General features: G+C 46.8%; 1 long non-coding RNA gene across 1 annotated transcript; it reads right to left on the bottom strand.

Annotated features, from left to right (window-relative positions):
* Positions 1 to 6,796: 6,796 nt before the first annotated feature.
* On the bottom strand, positions 6,797 to 18,994 carry LOC119970540. Its single transcript, XR_005461641.1, has 2 exons — positions 18,875 to 18,994; positions 6,797 to 7,003 (listed from the first exon to the last, which is right to left on the bottom strand). It is a non-coding gene; the product is annotated as an uncharacterized LOC119970540 (long non-coding RNA).
* Positions 18,995 to 19,652: the final 658 nt, after the last annotated feature.

The raw sequence follows: 19,652 nt of genomic DNA, 5'->3' as shown, positions 1-19,652 counted from the left end.
CTCAAGTTTTTCAAAACGTGCAACACATCTTCCTTCCTGACAAATATCTCCTCGAGCTTATCAGTCTGTTTCACACTGTCCTCTCCAACAATATGGCCCTTCTCGTTTGTAAATACTGAAGAAAAATACTTGTTCAAGACCTCTCCTATCTCTTCAGACTCAATACACAATCTCCCGCTACTGTCCTTGATCGGACCTACCCTCGCTCTAGTCATTCTCATATTTCTTACATATGTGTAAAAGGCCTTGGGGTTTTCCTTGATCCTACCTGCCAAAGATTTTTCATGCCCTCTCTTAGCTCTCCTAATCCCTTTCTTCAGTTCCCTCCTGACTATCTTGTATCCCTCCAGCGCCCTGTCTGAACCTTGTTTCTTCAGCCTTACATAAGTCTCCTTCTTCCTCTTAACAAGACATTCAACCTCTCTTGTCAACCATGGTTCCCTCACTCGACCATCTCTTCCCTGCCTGACAGGGACATACATATCAAAGACACGCAGTACCTGTTCCTTGAACAAGTTCCACATTTCACTTGTGTCCTTCCCTGACAGCCTATGTTCCCAACTTCTGCGCTTCAATTCATGTCTGACAGCATTGTATTTACCCTTCCCCCAATTGTAAATCTTGCCCTGTTGCACGCACCTATCCCTCTCCATAACTAAAGTGAAAGTCACAGAATTGTGGTCACTACCTCCAAAATGCTCCCCCACTAACAAATCTATCACCTGCCCTGGTTCATTACCAAGTACTAAATCCAATATGGCCTCTCCTCTGGTCGGACAATCTACATACTGTGTTAGAAAAGCTTCCTGGACACACTGCACAAACACTACCCCATCCAAACTATTTGATCTAAAGAGGTTCCACTCAATGTTTGGGAAGTTGAAGTCACCCATGATTACTACCCTGTGACTTCTGCACCTTTCCAAAATCTGTTTCCCAATCTGTTCCTCCACATCTCTGCTGCTATTGGGGGGCCTATAGAAAACTCCCAACAAGGTGACTGCTCCTTTCCTATTTCTGACTTCAACCCATATTACCTCAGTAAGCAGATCCCCCTCGAACTGCCTTTCTGCAGCTGTTATACTATCTCTAATTAACAATGCCACCCCCCCCCCCCCCCCCCACCTCTTTTACCATCCTCCCTAATCTTGTTGAAACATCTATAACCAGGGACCTCCAACAACCATTTCTGCCCCTCTTCTATCCAAGTTTCCGTGATGGCCACCACATCGTAGTCCCAAGTACCGATCCATGCCTTAAGTTCACCCACCTTATTCCTGATGCTTCTTGCATTAAAGTATACACACTTCAACCCATCTCCTTGCCTGCAAGTACTCTCCTTTGTCAGTGTTACCTTCCCCACTGCATCACTACGTGCTTTGGCGTCCTGAATATCGGCTTCCTTAGTTGCTGGACTACAAATCCGGTTCCCATTCCCCTGCCAAATTAGTTTAAACCCTCCCAAAGAGTACTAGAAAACCTCCCCCCCAGGTTATTGGTGCCCCTCTGGTTCAGATGCAACCCATCCTGCTTGTACAGGTCCCACCTTCCCCAGAATGCGCTCCAATTATCCAAATACCTGAAGCCCTCCCTCCTACACCATTCCTGCAGCCTCGTGTTCAACTGCACTCTCTCCCTATTCCTAGCCTCGCTATCACGTGGCACCGGCAACAAACCAGAGATGACAACTCTGTCTGTCCTGGCCTTTAACTTCCAGCCTAACTCCCTTAACCTGTTTATTACCTCCACACCCTTTTTCCTACCTACATCGTTGGTACCAATGTGCACCACGACTTCTGGCTGCTCACCCTCCCCTTCAGGATCCTGAAGACACGATCCGAGACATCCCTGGCCCTGTCACCCGGGAGGCAACATACCTTTCGGGAGTCTCGCTAGCGACCACAGAATCTCCTATCTATTCCCCTAACCATTGAGTCTCCTATTACTATTGCTTTTCTATGTTCCCCCCTTCCCTTCTGAGCCCCAGAGCCAGACTCAGTGCCAGAGACCTGGTCGCTGGGGCCTTCCCCCGGTAGGTCATCCCCCCAAACAGCATCCAAAACGGTATACTTGTTTTGAAGGGGAACGGCCACGAGGGATCCCTGCACTGTCTGCCTGTTAGTTTTCTTTCCCCTGACTGTAACCCAGCTACTCTTGTCCAGTACCTTGGGTGTGGCTACCTCCCTGTAACTCTTCTCGATAACCCCCTCTGCCTCCTGGATGATCCGAACGAAGTTCATCCAGCTCCAGCTCCAGTTCCTTAACACGGTCTCTGAGGAGCTGGAGTTGGGTGCACTTCCCGCAGGTATAGTCAGCGGGGACACCAGTGGTATCCCTCACCACCCACACCCTACAGAAGGAGCATGCAACTGCCCTAGCCTCCATCCTCTCTTACTTTACAGAATTAGCTGCCCCGTGGACCAACTGGACCTCCGCCCTCCGACTCTGCTTCCAGTCAGCTGTACTCTAAACTCCTGGCTCCCTTCACGCTCTTTGATAAATATAGGAAATGAAATGTAAGGAGCACCTTACTCCCTCCTCACCTAACTCCTTCAGTCACCAAACTCTCACTGTAGCACTCAAATGCAACAAGCTCAGCACTCAGTGCAAACCAATGATGTTGATGTTGCCATTTCTTTGTGAACGTCGTCAGTGTTCTTCTGTTTAAGTAACCAAGAAGTCATCATGACATGTATGAATGGTCGACTCACTCCGTTGTCCAATTTAGACTTTTTTCTATGCTTATGGTAGCGATTCTGTATGTCATCTTTCTTGAAAGCTGGTTTGCTTGTTTGTAGTGGAGTAAACGTGAATTGGTGGGATTCGTTGTCATGCCATGGTATGTTAGTGCTGTTGCCATTGTTTTGAGCTGTGCTGTTACATTGTCCTTCATGTGCAGAGTTGTACCATGTCATACAAGTTGTTGTATTATTGTTGTTGTTTTTGTTGTGCTTATCGCGCTCAATGACTGTTCCGTGTGGATAATTCGAGTCATTCTCAAAGTTACTTGTGTCAGTGTCCTTTGTGGCATTTGATGCTTCACTGAGCGTTTCTTCTTGAGGATTGTGAGAATGACCGGAAGTTGCATTGATCTTGGTGACATCACTCCTTTGTGGTTGATGTGATTCCTCTTTGATTCCTTGGTGCTCCTCTTCTGGAGTCATTTCTGGCTCACTTGAATCATCATTGGTTTCTTGATGCTCCTCGTCTAAAATCTTCAAGATTTCATTTTCTTGTGGATAGGCTCAAGTGGATGAGGTTTTAATTGACGTGGTCTCACTGGACTCAAGAGCAGTTTCACTTTGAATGTTGAGTGCCTCTGTACATACGAGCTGAGATCTGTCAGTCTCACTGTGATCTTGTACATCTTGTATAGGAATTGTGATTCCTTCATCACTTGTTTCACATACAGTGGGTAGAGATTCAGTGTCTTCTTGTTGGTTAAATGAGCTGGGTAAACTTTCATAGTCTGCTGCTGGTTGCTCAGATAAGGATGATAGATCTTCATGGTCTTGTTCATGCATGGACTTCGCTATGGAGTCTTGAGTTGCTTCCATTGTGGAGTCTGTCAACGAGCTCTCTGTGGAGGCTTGTATCGCTCTCTCTATGGAGTCTTTCATCACTCTCTGTGTGGAGTCGTGCAGTGGTCTCGCTGTGGAGTCTTTCATCGCTCTCTGTGTGGAGTTGGGGACTCTTCACGGTGCGTGGACCACTGGTTTGGCATCAGGCCGCAGTAGAATCCTGTACTCGTACGGAAGTGTGCCCATCCTGCTGAAGACATCTGGGTACTGGGTCAGGATGTCATCGATGCTGGCCTGAGGATCCGGATGAGATGGCGTCATGGTGTAGACCTGTCGGATGAGGTTCAGTTCCTTGCAGGCATGTGCACCTAGCAGGGACGCCCTGTTTGGCTGAACAATCTCCATGTGTAGGTTTGTCTGTATGTGTCGGTTGGACACTGTCAGGTGGCAGGACCCTAGTGCCTTAATTGTATTGTCAGTGTAGTCCTGGAGTTTGCAGGCAGCTGGAAGGATCTTGGGAGCCTTCTTGATTCTCGGAAAGTCTGACTGCGAGATCAGGTTGGTGGAGGCACCTGTGTGCAGTTTGAAGTGTATGGGGCATTGGTTGACATCCATCACTGCATTCCATTCGTCCTCGAAATCCATGGCAAGGATTGACGGGACTTGCAATGTGCCCGGTGTGGCGTATTCACACTTCGTGATGATGCCTACTCGGTATGCATTATCCAGGTAGTCATCGTCTGGATCTGTAGCACTGCCTTGATCAGAGTCATGCATTTGGTGTTGCACATTCCTGATGCCAACGGAGTCGTCCAGTACTCGCTGTGTGGCATTGTTTTCTTCTTGTTCAATTAACAAATCATCTTCTTTGGTTTTGGATTTGTCATTGTGCTCTTCACTTCAGGTGCTGCAAACTGCTTGTTCCAGGGTGCTGTGAAGGTTATTCACAACATCTGGTAGAAGTTCAGGCATTGTTCTGTCTTTCGAGGTGAAAGAATTGTGTTTTGTGGCTTTAAAACTGTTCTTTTTAATTTTTGGACATTTCCTCTTTAAGTGGGCGTGGTCCAGGGCCTCTGACATCATGAGGCTCGTGATGTAATGCGTAGGACTCAATTGCACATGCGCACGCCGAGGTTCCTTTACTGTGCGCTCTTTTCGCGACTTCTCGCGCATGCGCAAAACACCGGTTTGCGTCTTTTAGGGAAGTGCACGTGAGGACTGGTCAGACTGCACACGTGCAAGATAGCTGCCATTCAAAACTGCCGCCTTCTTCTGTTTCAACTCTACCTCTGCCTCTGCCTCGTGGTGAGTATTTGCTCCATTTTTACCCATTTTGTTTGTGTCCACCTCGTAGTGGCTGTTGAATTTGTCCAGGATGGTCTGGTATTTTGTTTTGTCCTGCCCTTCTGAGTATTGAAACGAGTTGAATAACTCTATCGCATGTTCACCCGCAATGGTGAGTAGAAGAGCTATCTTCCGAGCATCGGTCGAGCCATTCAGGTCGGATGTTTCCATGTATAGTTGGAATTTTTGTTTGAACAAACCCAGCTAGCACTAAGATTACCGGTGGTCCTGAGTTGATGAGGAGCCTGAATCTTGTTCATCGTACCTGGATTCGCTTGCTGGTTGTCTCTAACCTTGCTGAGTTGAACTAGGGAAATTGAGCAGTCACACCTGTACCATGTTGTGTTATGTTATTGCTTGTAACATAAGCTGCCACTTGATGTAGGCTCTGCTGAAAGATGCTCCAGACTCGGAGATAAGTTTAACGTATTTATAGAACGATTAACAATGCTCTTAAATGAGTTCGACACTACTAATCTGCCTCAAGTAACTCAGTCTATTCTGCTAACTATACAAGCTTGCTCTAAACCACGTGCTAGGGTGTGATATTGCTGATAATCAATCCTGTCTTGCTCTCTTGGTTTCTGCCGGTGGGAGAGGCAGAGCCTGTGTGCCTTGTCCTTTTTATATTGGTTGTGTAATGCCCCCTTGTGGTAATGCCATCTCTGGGTGTTCTGATTGCCCATTGGTTGTGTCCTGTGTTAATGACCCATTGGTTGCGTGTCTGCATGTCATGACAACTCTGGTGCTCTCTCTAGTGGTTACTTAGTTGGTGTATTTACATTAACCCCTTGTGTATATACAGTGATGCATATCACTACAGACAGCACGTTCCAAACCCACGACCATACCATCTAGAAGGACAAGAGCAGAAGATACCTGGGAACCCCAACACCTGGAGGTTCCCCTCCAAGTCACTCACCACCCTGACTTGGAAATATATTGCCGTTCCTTCACATTCGCTGGGGCAACATCCTGGAATTCCCTCTCTACAGCACAGTAGTTGTACCTCCACTTCAAGGATTGCAGTGGTTCAAGAAGGCAACCCACCACCACTTTCTGAAGGGCAACTAGGGATGGGCAATAAATGCTGGCCTAACCAGCGATGCCCACATCCCGTAAATTAATTAAAGAAAAGAAACAATGTGCAAGGGTATGGGGAGAAAAGGCAGGGGAATGGCACTAAATCATTGTGCTCATTTGGAGAGTCAGTGCAGAGACAATGGGCCAAATGGCCTCCTTCTACACCACAATAATTCTATGATTCTGAGAACCCTCTACCTCCAACTGCAAAAATGCTACAGGGACCATCATCAAGCAGGCCATTGGGCTTCTGAAGATGTACTGGACTGGTTAGATGGTGCCCTACAGAACACTCCTGCTAAAGTCTCACGCATTGTGGTGGTCTGCTGCATTCTCCATAGCATGGCCCTCCGAAGAGGAGTGGATCTTAAAGAGGGTGTGGTGCTAGAATATGCACAGCTCATTGCAGGAAAAGCCGGAGGAAGAGAAGGAGGAGAAACATGCAAAGTCGGGAGGGATCCATGCTGTTCAAGAAGGTGATTCCAGCAGGTGTCAGCGGTCAAACGTCTCATCAGGACACCATCAACATTAGGAAATCTCTGATTCAGAAACTCAAAGAGGAGAAAGCCTCAAGTCCACATCAGTCGCATCCACTCATAGAGAAGAGACATCAGAGGCATTAGAATGCATAGATAATACAATGGAAGAAAATAATGTATTACCAGAGAATTGGCAGATAGTTAATGCCATTCCGATATTTAAAAAGGAGGCAGAACGTGTACACAAAATTATAGACAAATTAGTTCAATGTTGGTGGTCGGGAAATAATCAAATAAGTAATAAAGGAGAGAATAGAAGGGCATTCAGAAATGAAAAGAAAATAAACAGTCAGCATGGGTATCAAAATCTTGCTTGACCAACCTTTTTAATTTTGTGACAAGGTAAATGATAGAACAGACAATGGTAATGCTGTAGATGCAATTATCAGGATTTTCAAAAGGTCTTTAATAAGTTGCCTGTTAGGACCAGGTTAGAAGAGGTGAACTGGCTCCCCCTTATTCCACCTCCTTGGTTGGGAACAACAAAGATTTGAGTTCCATTTTCATAGGGATGTGCTGTAAGCAAAAATAAGCCAATCAAACCAGGTTTTCCGGAGTCGAAGAAAGAGCAAATATATTGACTACTAAACCTAAGAAAAACAATAAAAATATGATGTCAAGCATTCAGCGCTCATGCAGTCATTTCGCATACAGTCATTCCACACAGGCACTCATGTACACACACGCATGTACACATGTGCATGCACACGCACTGAGACATGTGATAAAATTACCTGCACTGAGAAAGTTGCTAACTACTTTTTATTCATGATGTGGAGATGCCGGCGTTGGACTGGGGTGAGCACAGTAAGAAGTCTTACAACACCAGGTTAAAGTCCAACAGGTTTGTTTCAAACACGAGCTTTCGGAGCACGGCTCCTTCTTCAGGTGAATGGAAAGGCTTGTTCCAGAAATGTTTATATAGACACAGTCAGAGATGCCCCGGAATGCCCCTCGCATTCCGGGGCATCTCTGACTGTGCATCCGGGGCATCTCTGACTGTGTCTATATAAACATTTCTGGAACAAGCCTTTCCATTCACCTGAAGAAGGAGCCGTACTCCGAAAGCTCGTGTTTGAAACAAACCTGTTGGACTTTAACCTGGTGTTGTAAGACTTCTTACTGTACTTTTTATTCGTCAAGGATGACGCAGGGGAAGGATCAACATACCTCTGTGGTTCTAAAAGACATGTGTCACAGATATGGAAGACCATGCCCAAACTTATTACTGCAAAACATTCAGTATACAACGGTTCAATTGCGCAGGATCCATATTCCTGGGGTGCAAGTACAATCAATCTTCCTGGGTGTCACAGATGTTCTACATCATGGAGACTTAAGGCCCAGCGATTTTAGGTCTACCAACATGCCATGCCCTTGCACTGACTTCATGTAATCAGTCAGACCTCAAACTACAGATCGTCATTTACAACCTAACATTGAAATATCCCGAATGGCTCAACAAAATTGGAAGCTTCACGGGAGCTGCAACATTAGTCCTGCAGGAGAACACAATTCCATCAATTGATCTGGGATATTTTGCACAATTCAAATCACAACGGCTACACAAAGAAAGAGTAAAATATTTTACACTACAGAAACTGTGAAAAACCACTTCCAGGTGGAGGGAGGTGGGCCGGGGGCCTGTTTAAATTCAATAGGTCCACAAATATGATTCCATTTTGGCCTTACTGGGACAAGGTAGGCATAAAAGCAGGTAGGTCATCATTACAAACTAATATTCTTCAGCATCTCTCACAAATGGGCATAGATTGGGTGCAAAAACTTGCAAGAGAGACAGTCTATTTGGCTTTGTATGAAAAATGACATTGAAGTCATCATCAAGAAGTGCAAGACATGTCAATTTCATATGTCAAGTCAGCGCAAAACACCATTGATCCCACGTGCAATTCCTACACATCCTCTTCTGATGTCATATCTGATCTTCTTCAAATCCATGGCACTGACTTCATTGTTATCTCTGACTACTTTAAGTATCCCATCATTCAACAATTGCACATACATCAAGTATAACTGTCATGGACACTCAAAAGTGCTATTTTCAGTTTATTTGGTATGCCTATAGAGATCATTACTGATAAAGGTTTCCAAGTCATTGGTAAGGCATTTCAGGATATGTGTGAAAAGTGGAATCGATCATACTACTTCTTCTTCGTGATATCCTATGGCTAACAACTGAGCTGAATGAATAATTCACATGGTGAAATCCCTAATTCACAAATGTAAACAGAACATGCAAGACCTGCATATTGCAATGCTACCTCTGAGTGGCACCTTTAATTGCATCTATTCTATCACTGGCAGAGCTCATATTTGGCAGTCCAGTATGTACCAGTTTATCTGCTCTTATCCATTCTACATTTTCAGAAACTAGAGAGCAACCTTTAAAACTACAAGAGAAGATGACCAACATACGTGGTATAAAATCAAGTACAGAACTGCCAAATTTACATTTGGGCCAACAAGTTTGCATCCAGGATCCCACAGAATGTGCGTAGCAACCAGCTGAGGAGTCAATGATTTGTTCAGAACCAAGTTCCTATAAAGTCATTACACACACAAAAGTGCAATGTGAGACATAACTGAGATTCCAGCTCCTCGACCATCACGCAGCCCTATTGCATTGAGAACTAGATCCCAAATGCAACCAGGAGGAACATCCAAGAATGGCAATCCTACAGATCACTGTGAACAATTAAAGAAATCTCCAGGCAAGGTTACCATTGCAAGATCTGGGCATGCGAGCAGATTATCTCTGCACTTTAGAGACTTACAGATTCACCAGTTCTATGCACTTATATAATGGTAATGAAACATGAACATATATTGTAAATAGCCGCATTTCCTTGGAAAGGGGAAATTCGCTTAAAAAAAGAAACTGGGACGTTGTAATGTGCCTTTCAGACATAGCAGTATGACATCACTGGAAGGGAAGTGTGTCATGTGATCTAGTCTTAGTTTCACTTTTACTTTTGAGCAGAGCACATGCGCACAGCTCTACTGCTGATGTCTTCAAGCTTTCTACCTATGTATAAATGATCCCATGTATCTCGTCTAAATAAATGAACCCACATGTTTGTCCAACCCATTGGGAGCAATTGGTGCCTATATCATTATAACAATAAAATAAGAGCAGCTTTTAGTCTGATTCCTCTATTGAAGGATTCCTCAACACTGTTTATGTCACTTGAAATCTCTCCCTAGTGGCTGGGCAGACTTGCCTTGAAATGCTTCTCCCATTTCGTATTTCCAAGGGATTTTGGGTGGGTCTGTCTGCGGTAGCCATTGTTTTAATATCCAGTGCTTTGCATTTTTTATGTCTTTTCCTTGGACAGTTACAAGTTTCAATGGGTGAGGAAACGTTTTTCTTCTCACACACCCCTGGGGGTGATTTGTTTGTTTCTCACCCTGGAACGTGGCCTTACATTTTTAAGGCGTTTGCTCTGTCTCAATTCAAATTATGACATTTTCTGTCAGCTGAAATTTGAAAAAGCATATTTTCCAAAATAAAAAAGCATAGCTCTGCGTCTGTGTTGCATAATAAACTAACGACTAAGGGCACAGAATGTGGAGTCAGGGGACAAGTGGCAGAATGGATTACGAGCCGATTTCAAGACACAATGTGGAGATGCCGGCGTTGGACTGGGGTGAGCACAGTAAAAAGTCTTACAACACCAGGTTAAAGTCCAACATGTTTGTTTCAAACACTAGCTTTCGGAGCACTGCTCCTTCCTCAGGTGAATGACATAAAGCATAGAGCAGGAGTGAAGGGTAACTATTCAGAGTGACTGAAGGTGGGAAGTGATGGTTCATGGTGATCAATGATAGGCCCACTGCTGTTCACAATTTACATCAACGATTTGGATTTTGGAATCAAAAACGCAACAACCAAATTTGTGGATGACACAATTTTGGGGAGGTTTCTTGATCTTTTCATGGGATGTGCACCAGGGTGAATTCATGAGCAACCTCCATCATCGAGCCCTGCTGCATAGATGGTCCTTCAAGTAGAGGGGCCAAAGAGGTTGTTGATGATGACATGCCATGAGGGATGGCACCCTCATCCACTTTGTTGATTGCCTCAATCTTTTAACGGTGCCCTGGATCACCAGAGGGGAACTTCGGCACAACTGGCATCCACTTGGTGCACCTCTGTGCCATCAACACCACTGACCAGTCCGTGCTCCAGAGTGCGGCATGTATCTGTGCACGTCAATGCGCCATTCCTGCACCCATTCTGAATGCTGCCACATTCATCCCTTCACAAAGTTGACCACTCTCAATGGAGGAGCTCATGTGTTCAAAGCTCTGAGACATAGTGGACACATGAAATGAATGGATTCCTTTATTCTCAGACCACAATCCTGCAGTGCTTTAAGGAACTCTGACATGCATGCCTTGCTGCTGGTTAAAGTAGAGCCTCCAGGCCTCAGAACCCCTAAGGTTCTGAATCAATGCCCAGCTGAGCATGGCTACCTCTGCTTCTCTCAACTACCCCTGCTCACTAGTGCATGTCCTTTACCCAATGCCACCATATCTAGATGTATGCAAGAACCCACCATTGTTTATGTATCTGCGCTGGTGGAGGTTATGATGTGATGGATGCTGTAATTTTCCACACACCTCTCCATGACTGACCATGTGTGAGGCACAAGGAGATTAAGGGAACTAGGCTGTGACAGCAGAAACCTCTGCAGAGCTGAGGCCTCCCAATGCAGCTGTAGCTTTGGTCTGCAATCAGACTGGGAGCAGTGCACTCCATTCCCTTCAGCAACGGATCTCAATATCTTTCACAGTGAGGACTTTCATGCTCAACATATTTGCATTTCTGTAGAAGATGTTTCAAAACAATGATTTTGGAATCATCAGTATAAAACAATGTAGATTGCCATGTCTTTACTTGCCACAGCAACTTGATATTCATTAATATATTAATCTTCATTGTTGATTTGAAATGTGTGTTAGATCCTTAATATTTTATCCTTCTCATTGGTGTGCCTTGATCATCTGGAATTAAAGCACAACAACTATCACAAATAGAATATACAAGCACCATTTTTCTAGCCCTAGCAGAAGCATCACCAAGATTGTGATATCTGCATTGACACTGTCTACACTTCCATTACCACGTGAACCTTTACTGGTCTGAAGACCCGCACATCCAGACAAAGGAACTGCTACTTCCTCACAGCTACTAGACTCCTCAACGACTCTCCCTTGGACTGATCTGTTCCCTGTAAGAACATTATTCACGACATCCTATGCTGCTCTTGCTCATGTATTCGCTTTGTTTGGCCGCTTGTCCCGCACTGTAACCAATCACTGTTTGGCAATGTACCATTTATCAATGTACTCTGTCGATTATTCTTTTTTTATCAACTATGTACGCACTGTGTACGTTCCCTTGGCCGCAGAAAAATACTTTTCACTGTACTTCGGCGCATGTGACAATAAATCAAATCAATCAATCAAATCGATCAACCAGGCACAGAGAATGCATCACTACAAATGCAGCAATGTGAATTGGAGAAACTGTTATGGGTATAGGCATCAAAAGTCGAAGCACCAGTGGGAATGGAGATCAGTGGACAACTTTCAAAGTAAGAGCGCTGGAACAGTAATAGGATATGCATAGTACTACTCTGTTTCACAAGTCCATGGATCAAAGATTGGAGAGTATCAAAGGATTCCTCTCTGAGATATGTGTGGTGCTGTGCTGCAGCAGGTGGGTGTGTCAGTCCACTCTGGGGAGAATTATAATAGGTGTAGAGGCTCAAATGGAATTCTTATTGAATTATGAATTTTAGGGAAAACGAGAGTCTTCTAAATTGCTCTGAACGTGCTACATTACATTTGCTGTCAAATCCCTTTACAACTGCAATGTCAAGGCTTTCAAGACTGGAGATTATATTTGCAATGGTTACCTGTCAACAGTGTTGGGCTTTAGATCACTGACCTGATGTTGATAATGGGAAACGTGAGCAACATTTTCAGGAACATGGGTGGCGCAGTGGTTAGCACTGCTGCTTCACAGCGCCGAGGACCCATGTTCGATCACGGCCCTGGGTCACTGTGCGTGTGGAATTTGCACATTCTTCCCGTGTCTGCGTGGGTCCCACCCCCACAACCCCAAAAAGAAAGTCTGTAGGGTAGGTGGATTGGCCACGCTAAATTGCCTCTTAAGTGGAAAAAAATAATTTGGTACTTTAAAATTGATTTTTTTTTAAACTCTCTCAGGAATAGGTGTCAAGGTAACAAGATTTGTTACGCGAACTGAAGACAACGGCGTCGCTGTTTCAAGTATTTAACAGGTTGCATAAGTGAGTAATAAAAATCCTCAAAGTGCACGACAGGTTACTCAACAGCTGGGGATAGGCAAAAACACTGACCTAGCCAGCAATGCCCACATCATGTGAAAGAATTTTTTAAAATGCTGAATGAGTGTCGGATTAAATCTTTGGTAGATTTAGTCTGAATGACCTGCTGGGTATTTCCCCCATTTTCATTTTCATTTCAGTTTTTTAGCCCTTTGCCTATCAGAGTAATAATATTGGGCATGATATTAGGAATATGGAATTTGACAGTAAATGTTGTTAGTTGAAGTCATATTGGCAAGAAAGCTTTTCACAGCTGAGTGACTTGTATTGAGATTACTACAATTTGCTCAACCAATCCAGTGTGCAGGTCTTGGTGTGCTCATAATCCATGGCTTAGCGATGGAGTCTGTATTTTACTCGTTGTAACGGGCAGCCTGACTCAACAATTTACAGAGCTGTAAGGCCCACATGCCACAGTACAACTCAGACCACTTTCAACATTTCCAGCAATATTGACAGATGAATTATTTCTACTATAATGCAGGACATGTATTTTGTAAGCTTGGCTGCACTTAGGTTTAGGCACCATTTTGGGGCTGGTGGCGAAATAACCATTAAGGAAGAAACACCACTCATTTCAATTTTTACAGCTGCGGGTAAAACATGAAAATGTGTTGAACAGACTGCCAAATCTGTCGCCAGCAGTGATACAACTCTGTAGATTACCACGCTGGTGAGGCTAAATCAACTTATGGACCATACCTGAAATTAAACCAAACAATTCCTTCTCAGGTTGTATTTCCTGTAATTGCAGTATGACTTTCTCTTTGACACTTTTGTGGTGAATGTAATTCACACTGTAATATATATGATACCATATTATTGTAAGCACAGTTGCGTTGCCCGGCCACTAGGGGGAGTAGCACTGGGAATGCATAGGAGTTTGTACAGGGCTCCACCCTTGGGTCCGCCCACGGCTCCTCCCCCTGGACTGCTGTATAAAGATCGATGCCCAGAGCTAGCCGACCAGTTCATCCAGGGTTCATTGTGTTACAGGCTGGCTCTGTTGTAAGTAGATCAAAACAACTGTTCTTATCTTAAAGCACGTGTCTCGTGAATTGATGGTCTCTTCAATTTAATCTACTTAAGAAACAGTCAGGATCAATCATGGAATCAGCCCTCAAGCCTGAGCGACTGGAACTCGACCCAGAAGATGCAGAGGCAAAATAATTTTTTTCTCATTGGCTCCGGCGTTTTAAAGCCTACCTGGCGGAAGTAAGCACAGCCAAAACAATGGAGGAGCAGAAACTGAGCCTACTGCACGCGAGGGTGAGCCACAGAATTTCTACTCAACTAAACTGTACCAGCTCCTATACTGAAGCCCTAGCGCTACTCGCCAAAATGTATGTGAGACCTGTTAATGAGGTCTATGCACGACACGTGTTTACTACTCGCCGCCAGCAGCCTACGGAATTGCTAGCAAAATTCCTGAGAGAGCTAAAAACTTTATCTAGTGACTGTAATTACCAGGCGGTTACCGCGGCAGAACATAGAGAACTTGCTGTACGCGATGCCTTTGTTGCAGGCCTTAGATCGAATTACGTGCGCCAGCGACTGCTGGAAAAGGGGGCCCTAAATCATGAAGCGACTGTTGAACTTGCTACAACTATGGAGGTCTCCTTCTGCAGCCTCACCTCGTTCCCCGCGGACCCAGTCATGGGCCCCCGACCAGCGACTGCCCCACGCCTGCGCCGCGCGGCCGCCCAGCCACAATGCTGCCCCAGCCTGCTACTTTTGCGGCCAGAATCAGCACTCGCGGCAGCACTGCCCGGCCCGCAATGTGACCTGCAGCAGCTGCGGGCGAAAAGGACACTATGCCAAAGTGTGTCTGGCGAAGAAAGCCCCAGCCTCTAACCCTCCCACGGCTCAAAGCACTTGTTCCACCCCAGCCTCTAACCCTCCCATGGCTCAAAGCACTCGTTCCCTGAATTCACAGGCCTGCAGGCCCCGAAATGCTGCAGCCTGTATGCCGACTCCGCACCCATCCGACATGTGTGATTCATGGGGGCAGCCATCTTGGCAATCCTCCATGCGTCCAGCCATGTGCGACGCATGGGGGTGGCCATCTTGGCAATCCTCCTCCATGCGGCCGGCCATGTGCGACTCATGGGGCGACCATCTTGGGATCCATCCCCTTCGAACTCTGAAACTCACCTCGACGACTACAAACCCAGAGGGCAGTCATCACGGGGCCACTCCAGCACAGCTGATCGAGCCGCCGACTACCCGCAACTCAGCGCAGTCACACTGGACCAATCGCGCCCGAAGCATCTCCGCAACTCAATGGCGATGGTCCAAATCAACAGGTACAGCACACCGTGCCTTTTCGACTCTGGAAAGAAAAGAGCTTCGTACACCCAGATCTGGTAAGATGCTGTTCGCTCCCCGTTTTCCCTGCGCGGCAAACTATCTCCCTCGCTTCGGGCTCCCACTCTGTCCAGATCCAAGGGCACACCGCCGCGACGCTCACAATCCAAGGCGCTAGCTATGCCAAATTCCAGCTCTACGTCCTGCCCGAACTCTGCGCCCCACTCTTATTAGGCCTTGATTTCCAGTGTAATCTCAAGACCCCCACCCCCACTCACTATCTTCAGCCTAGCCACGTTGCAAATCCCCCCCCTCTCCTCTCTTTGCCAACCTCACTGTAAACCCGTAGCCACTCGCAGCAGGCGGTACAGCCTGCAGGATAGGGTATTCATCCGATCGGAGGTCCGAAGGCTCCTCTGTGAGGGGATCATAGAGGCCAGCAACAGACCCTGGAGAGCTCAGGTGGCGGTCGTCAAGACCGGGAAAAATTTCCGCATGGTCGTAGACTATAGTCAGAGCATTAATAGGTTTACGCTCCTTGACGTGTACGCCCGCCCCAGGATTGCAGACATGGTAAACCAGATCGCCCAGTATCGGATTTTTTCCACGGTGGATCTGAAGTCTACATACCACCAGCTCCCAATCCGCCCGGAGGACCGCCACTACACGGCATTCGAGGCAGATGGCCGCCTCTTCCATTTCCTCCGGGTTCCCTTCGGCGTCACAAATGGGGTTTCGGTGTTCCAACGAGCAATGGACCGAATGGTAGACCAGTACGGGCTGCGGGCCACGTTCCCATACTTGGATAACGTTACCATCTGCGGCTATGACCAGCAGAACCACAACGCCAACCTCTACCGTTTACTCCAGACGGCTCAGAATCTAAATCTAACCTATAACAAGGAGAAATGCGTTTTCTGCATGACCAGACTAGCCATCCTCGGCTATGTTGTGAAAACGGAGTCCTGGGCCCCGACCCAGACCGTATGCACCCCCTATTAGAACTCCCTCTCCCTCATTGTCCCAAGGCCCTCAAACGGTGCGTGGGATTCTTTTCCTACTACTCTCAGTGGGTCCCTCAACATGCGGACAAAGCCCGCCCACTCTTTAAGGCCACACTATTTCCCCTGTCAGCTGAGGCGCGCCAGGCCTTCAACTGCATCAAGGAGGACATTGCCAAAGCGGCCATGCGGGCGGTGGATGAATCCACCCCCTTTCAGGTTGAGAGCGACGCCTCAGAGGTAGCTCTTGCAGCCACATTAAATCAGGCAGGGAGACCAGTCGAATTCTTCTCCCAAACCCTCTCTGCTTCGGAACTCCGACACTCAGCAGTCGAAAACGAAGCACAAGCCATTGTGGAGGCTATTCGTCACTGGAGGCACTACCTTGCAGGTAGGAGGTTCACCCTCATCATCGACCAAAGATCGGTTGCCTTCATGTTTGACAACTCGCAAAGGCGCAAAATTTAAAATGATAAAATTCTGCGGTGGAGGATCGAACTCTCCACCTATAGCTACGATATTAAGTATCGACCGGGAAAGCTCAATGAGCCCCCAGATGCCCTATCCCGCGGGACGTGTGTCAGCGCACAGAGCGACCGCCTAAAAGTCATCCACAACGATCTCTGCCACCCGGGGGTCACCCGGCTCGCCCATTACATCAAAGCCCGAAATCTGCCTTTCTCCACTGAGGAGGTAAAAGCTGTCAACAGAGACTGCCCGATCTGTGCGGAGTGCAAACCGCACTTCTATAGACCAGACAGGGCCCACCTGGTCAAGGCTTCTAGGCCCTTTGAACGCCTCGCGATCGATTTCAAAGGGCCACTCCCCTCAACTAACAGGAACGTTTACTTCCTAAACGTTATAGACGAGTTCTCCCGCTTCCCCTTTGCTATCCCGTGCACCGATATGACCTCCCACACAGTCATTAGGGCCCTGCGTAGTTTCTTCACCCTGTTTGGTTTCCCCAGCTAAGTACACAGCGACCGGGGTTTGTCCTTCATGAGCAACGAGCTGCATCAGTACCTGCTCGACAAGGGCATCGCCTCGAGCAGGACTAACAGCTACAACCCCAGGGGGAACGGCAGGTGGAGAGGGAGAATGCGACGGTCTGGAAGACCATCCTACTGACCCTCCGATCCAGGAATCTCCCAGTCTCCCATTGGCAGGATGTCCTCACAGACGCGCTCCACGCTATTAGGTCCCTCTTATGCACCGCGACCAACCAGACCCCTCACGAGCAGCTCTTTTGTTTTTCCAGGGGCACTACCACGGGGGTCTCACTTCCGGCATGGCTGAAGACACCGGGCCCTGTACTCCTCAGGAAGCACGTCAGGACGCACAAAACTGACCCCCTTGTAGAGAAGGTGCGCCTGCTTCATTCAAACCCCCAGTACACCTTCGTGGAGTTCCCTGACGGCCGTCAGGACACCGTATCCCTCCGGGACCTAGCACCCGCAGGATCCAGCACCCCCACTATCACTGCAGAGGTACCCCTCACTCTACACCCCACCCAGCCGCCCCCTCGCGCTCCTGAGTCCACTAGCTCGCTACAATTGTTTTGCGCACCCACACCGGCTAGCTCCCAGCGCCCCCAGCCCCCAGTCGAACCAGATGGGTATGGAGCTCGGACGCAATTGCCCCCATCGTACCCCAACCCACAACACCCATCCAGCCACCACAAGAGGCTGCAACCCCGGTGCTCCGCAGATCACAGCGGACGACTCGACCACCGGACAGACTCAATTTGTGAACCACCACTCCCGCCGGACTTGATTTTTTGTAGGGGGTGAATGTGGTGAATATAATTCACACTGTAATATATATGATACCATATTATTGTAAGCGCAGTTGCGTTGCCCGACCACTAGGGGGAGTAGCACTGGGAATGTTTGTACAGGGCTCCACCCTTGGCTCCGCCCACGGCTCCTTCCCCTGGACTGCTGTATAAAGATCGATGCCCAGAGCCAGCCGACCAGTTCATCCAGGGTCCATCGTGTTACAGGCTGGCTCTGCTGTAAGTAGATTAAAACCACTGTTCATATCTTAAAAGCACGTGTCTCGTGAATTGATGGTCTCATCAACTTTCTTCTCTAATTTCAGCGTCACCCATCCCGCCTTCTTATTGCCAGAAAATATAATGATTGCTGTAACTGCGCATCTTCAATATTTCAAAAAACCAAGTCTGTTACCAGTAACAACAGTGACTTATTTCATTTGTGTTACAAAAATGTTGCAATGAGTATTTAAGTTCAATTTGTCCACTTTCCCTTTTTTTGTTTAAATGTAAAGTGCCCAATTGTTTTTTTCTTATTAAGGGGCAGTTTAGCCTGGCCAATCCACCTACCCTGCACATCTTTGGGTTGTGGGGGTGAGACCCACGCAGACATGAGGAGAATGCGCATTATGCACACGGATAGTGACCAGGGGCAGGGATTAAACCTGGGTCCTCGGTGCTGTGAGGCAGCAGTGCTGACCACTGCGCCACCATGCCGCCTGGTCCACTTTCAATATTGGTTAAAATGGTCTTTCAGACACTGTAATTGCACTTCTCGAGCTCTCCGAACTGTTACAGCACAGAAGGAGACCATTCAGCCAATTTGCTCTGTTCAGACCCCTCATGATATCGCATACCTCGATCAAATTCATCATGAAGGAAAACAGTTTTAACTTCTCCAATCTACCTTCATAACTAGAGTTGCTTGTCCCTGGAACCATCCTCGTGAATCTTTTCTGCACCCCCGCCAATTTCTTTGCATTCTTCCTGGAAGAATGCTAAATCCACTGGAGTTCAATTTTCTATCTGGAAAATAGAATAATAAATGAGTTAATAATTTAAATATCTCCACTACAGTTCTTTGAAAGTTTAAAAAAAAAATTAAACAAAGACATTTTGGTTGATTGCTAAAACTTTAAGGAGCGATAGTGGTACTGTCATGGGTCTAGTAATCCAAAGGCCCAAGCTAATGCCCTGTGAGACATGGGTTCAAATCCCACCATGGCAGCTGGTGGAATTGAAATTCAATTATTAAATAGATTCAGTAATCATGATCACAGTCAATGATAAATTGAGGGTAGCGTGGTAGCACAGTGGTTAGCACAGTTGCTTCACAGCTCCAGGGTCCCAGATTCGATTCCCGGCTTGGATCACTGTCTGTGTTGTGTCTGCACGTTCGCCCCCGTGTGTGCCTGGGTTTCCTCCGGGTGCTCCGGTTTCCTCCCACAGTCCAAAGATGTGCAGGTTAGGTGGATTGGCCATGCTAAATTGCCCTTAGAATCCAAAAAGGTTAGTTGGGGTGACTGGATTGCGGGGATAGGTTAGAAGTATGGGCTTAAATGGGGTGTTTTTTCCATGAGCCGATGCAGACCCGATGGGCCGAATGGCCTCCTTCCGCACTGTAAATTCTATGATGGATGCAAAAACCCATCTGGTTCACTAAAACCTCATCTGCCAGCCTTACC

The sequence above is a fragment of the Scyliorhinus canicula genome, chromosome 8 (genome assembly GCF_902713615.1).
Source record: "Scyliorhinus canicula chromosome 8, sScyCan1.1, whole genome shotgun sequence".
Lineage (NCBI taxonomy): Eukaryota > Metazoa > Chordata > Chondrichthyes > Carcharhiniformes > Scyliorhinidae > Scyliorhinus > Scyliorhinus canicula.
Note: the sequence above shows the minus strand (reverse complement) of the source record. Positions and strands in the feature narration are given on the sequence as shown.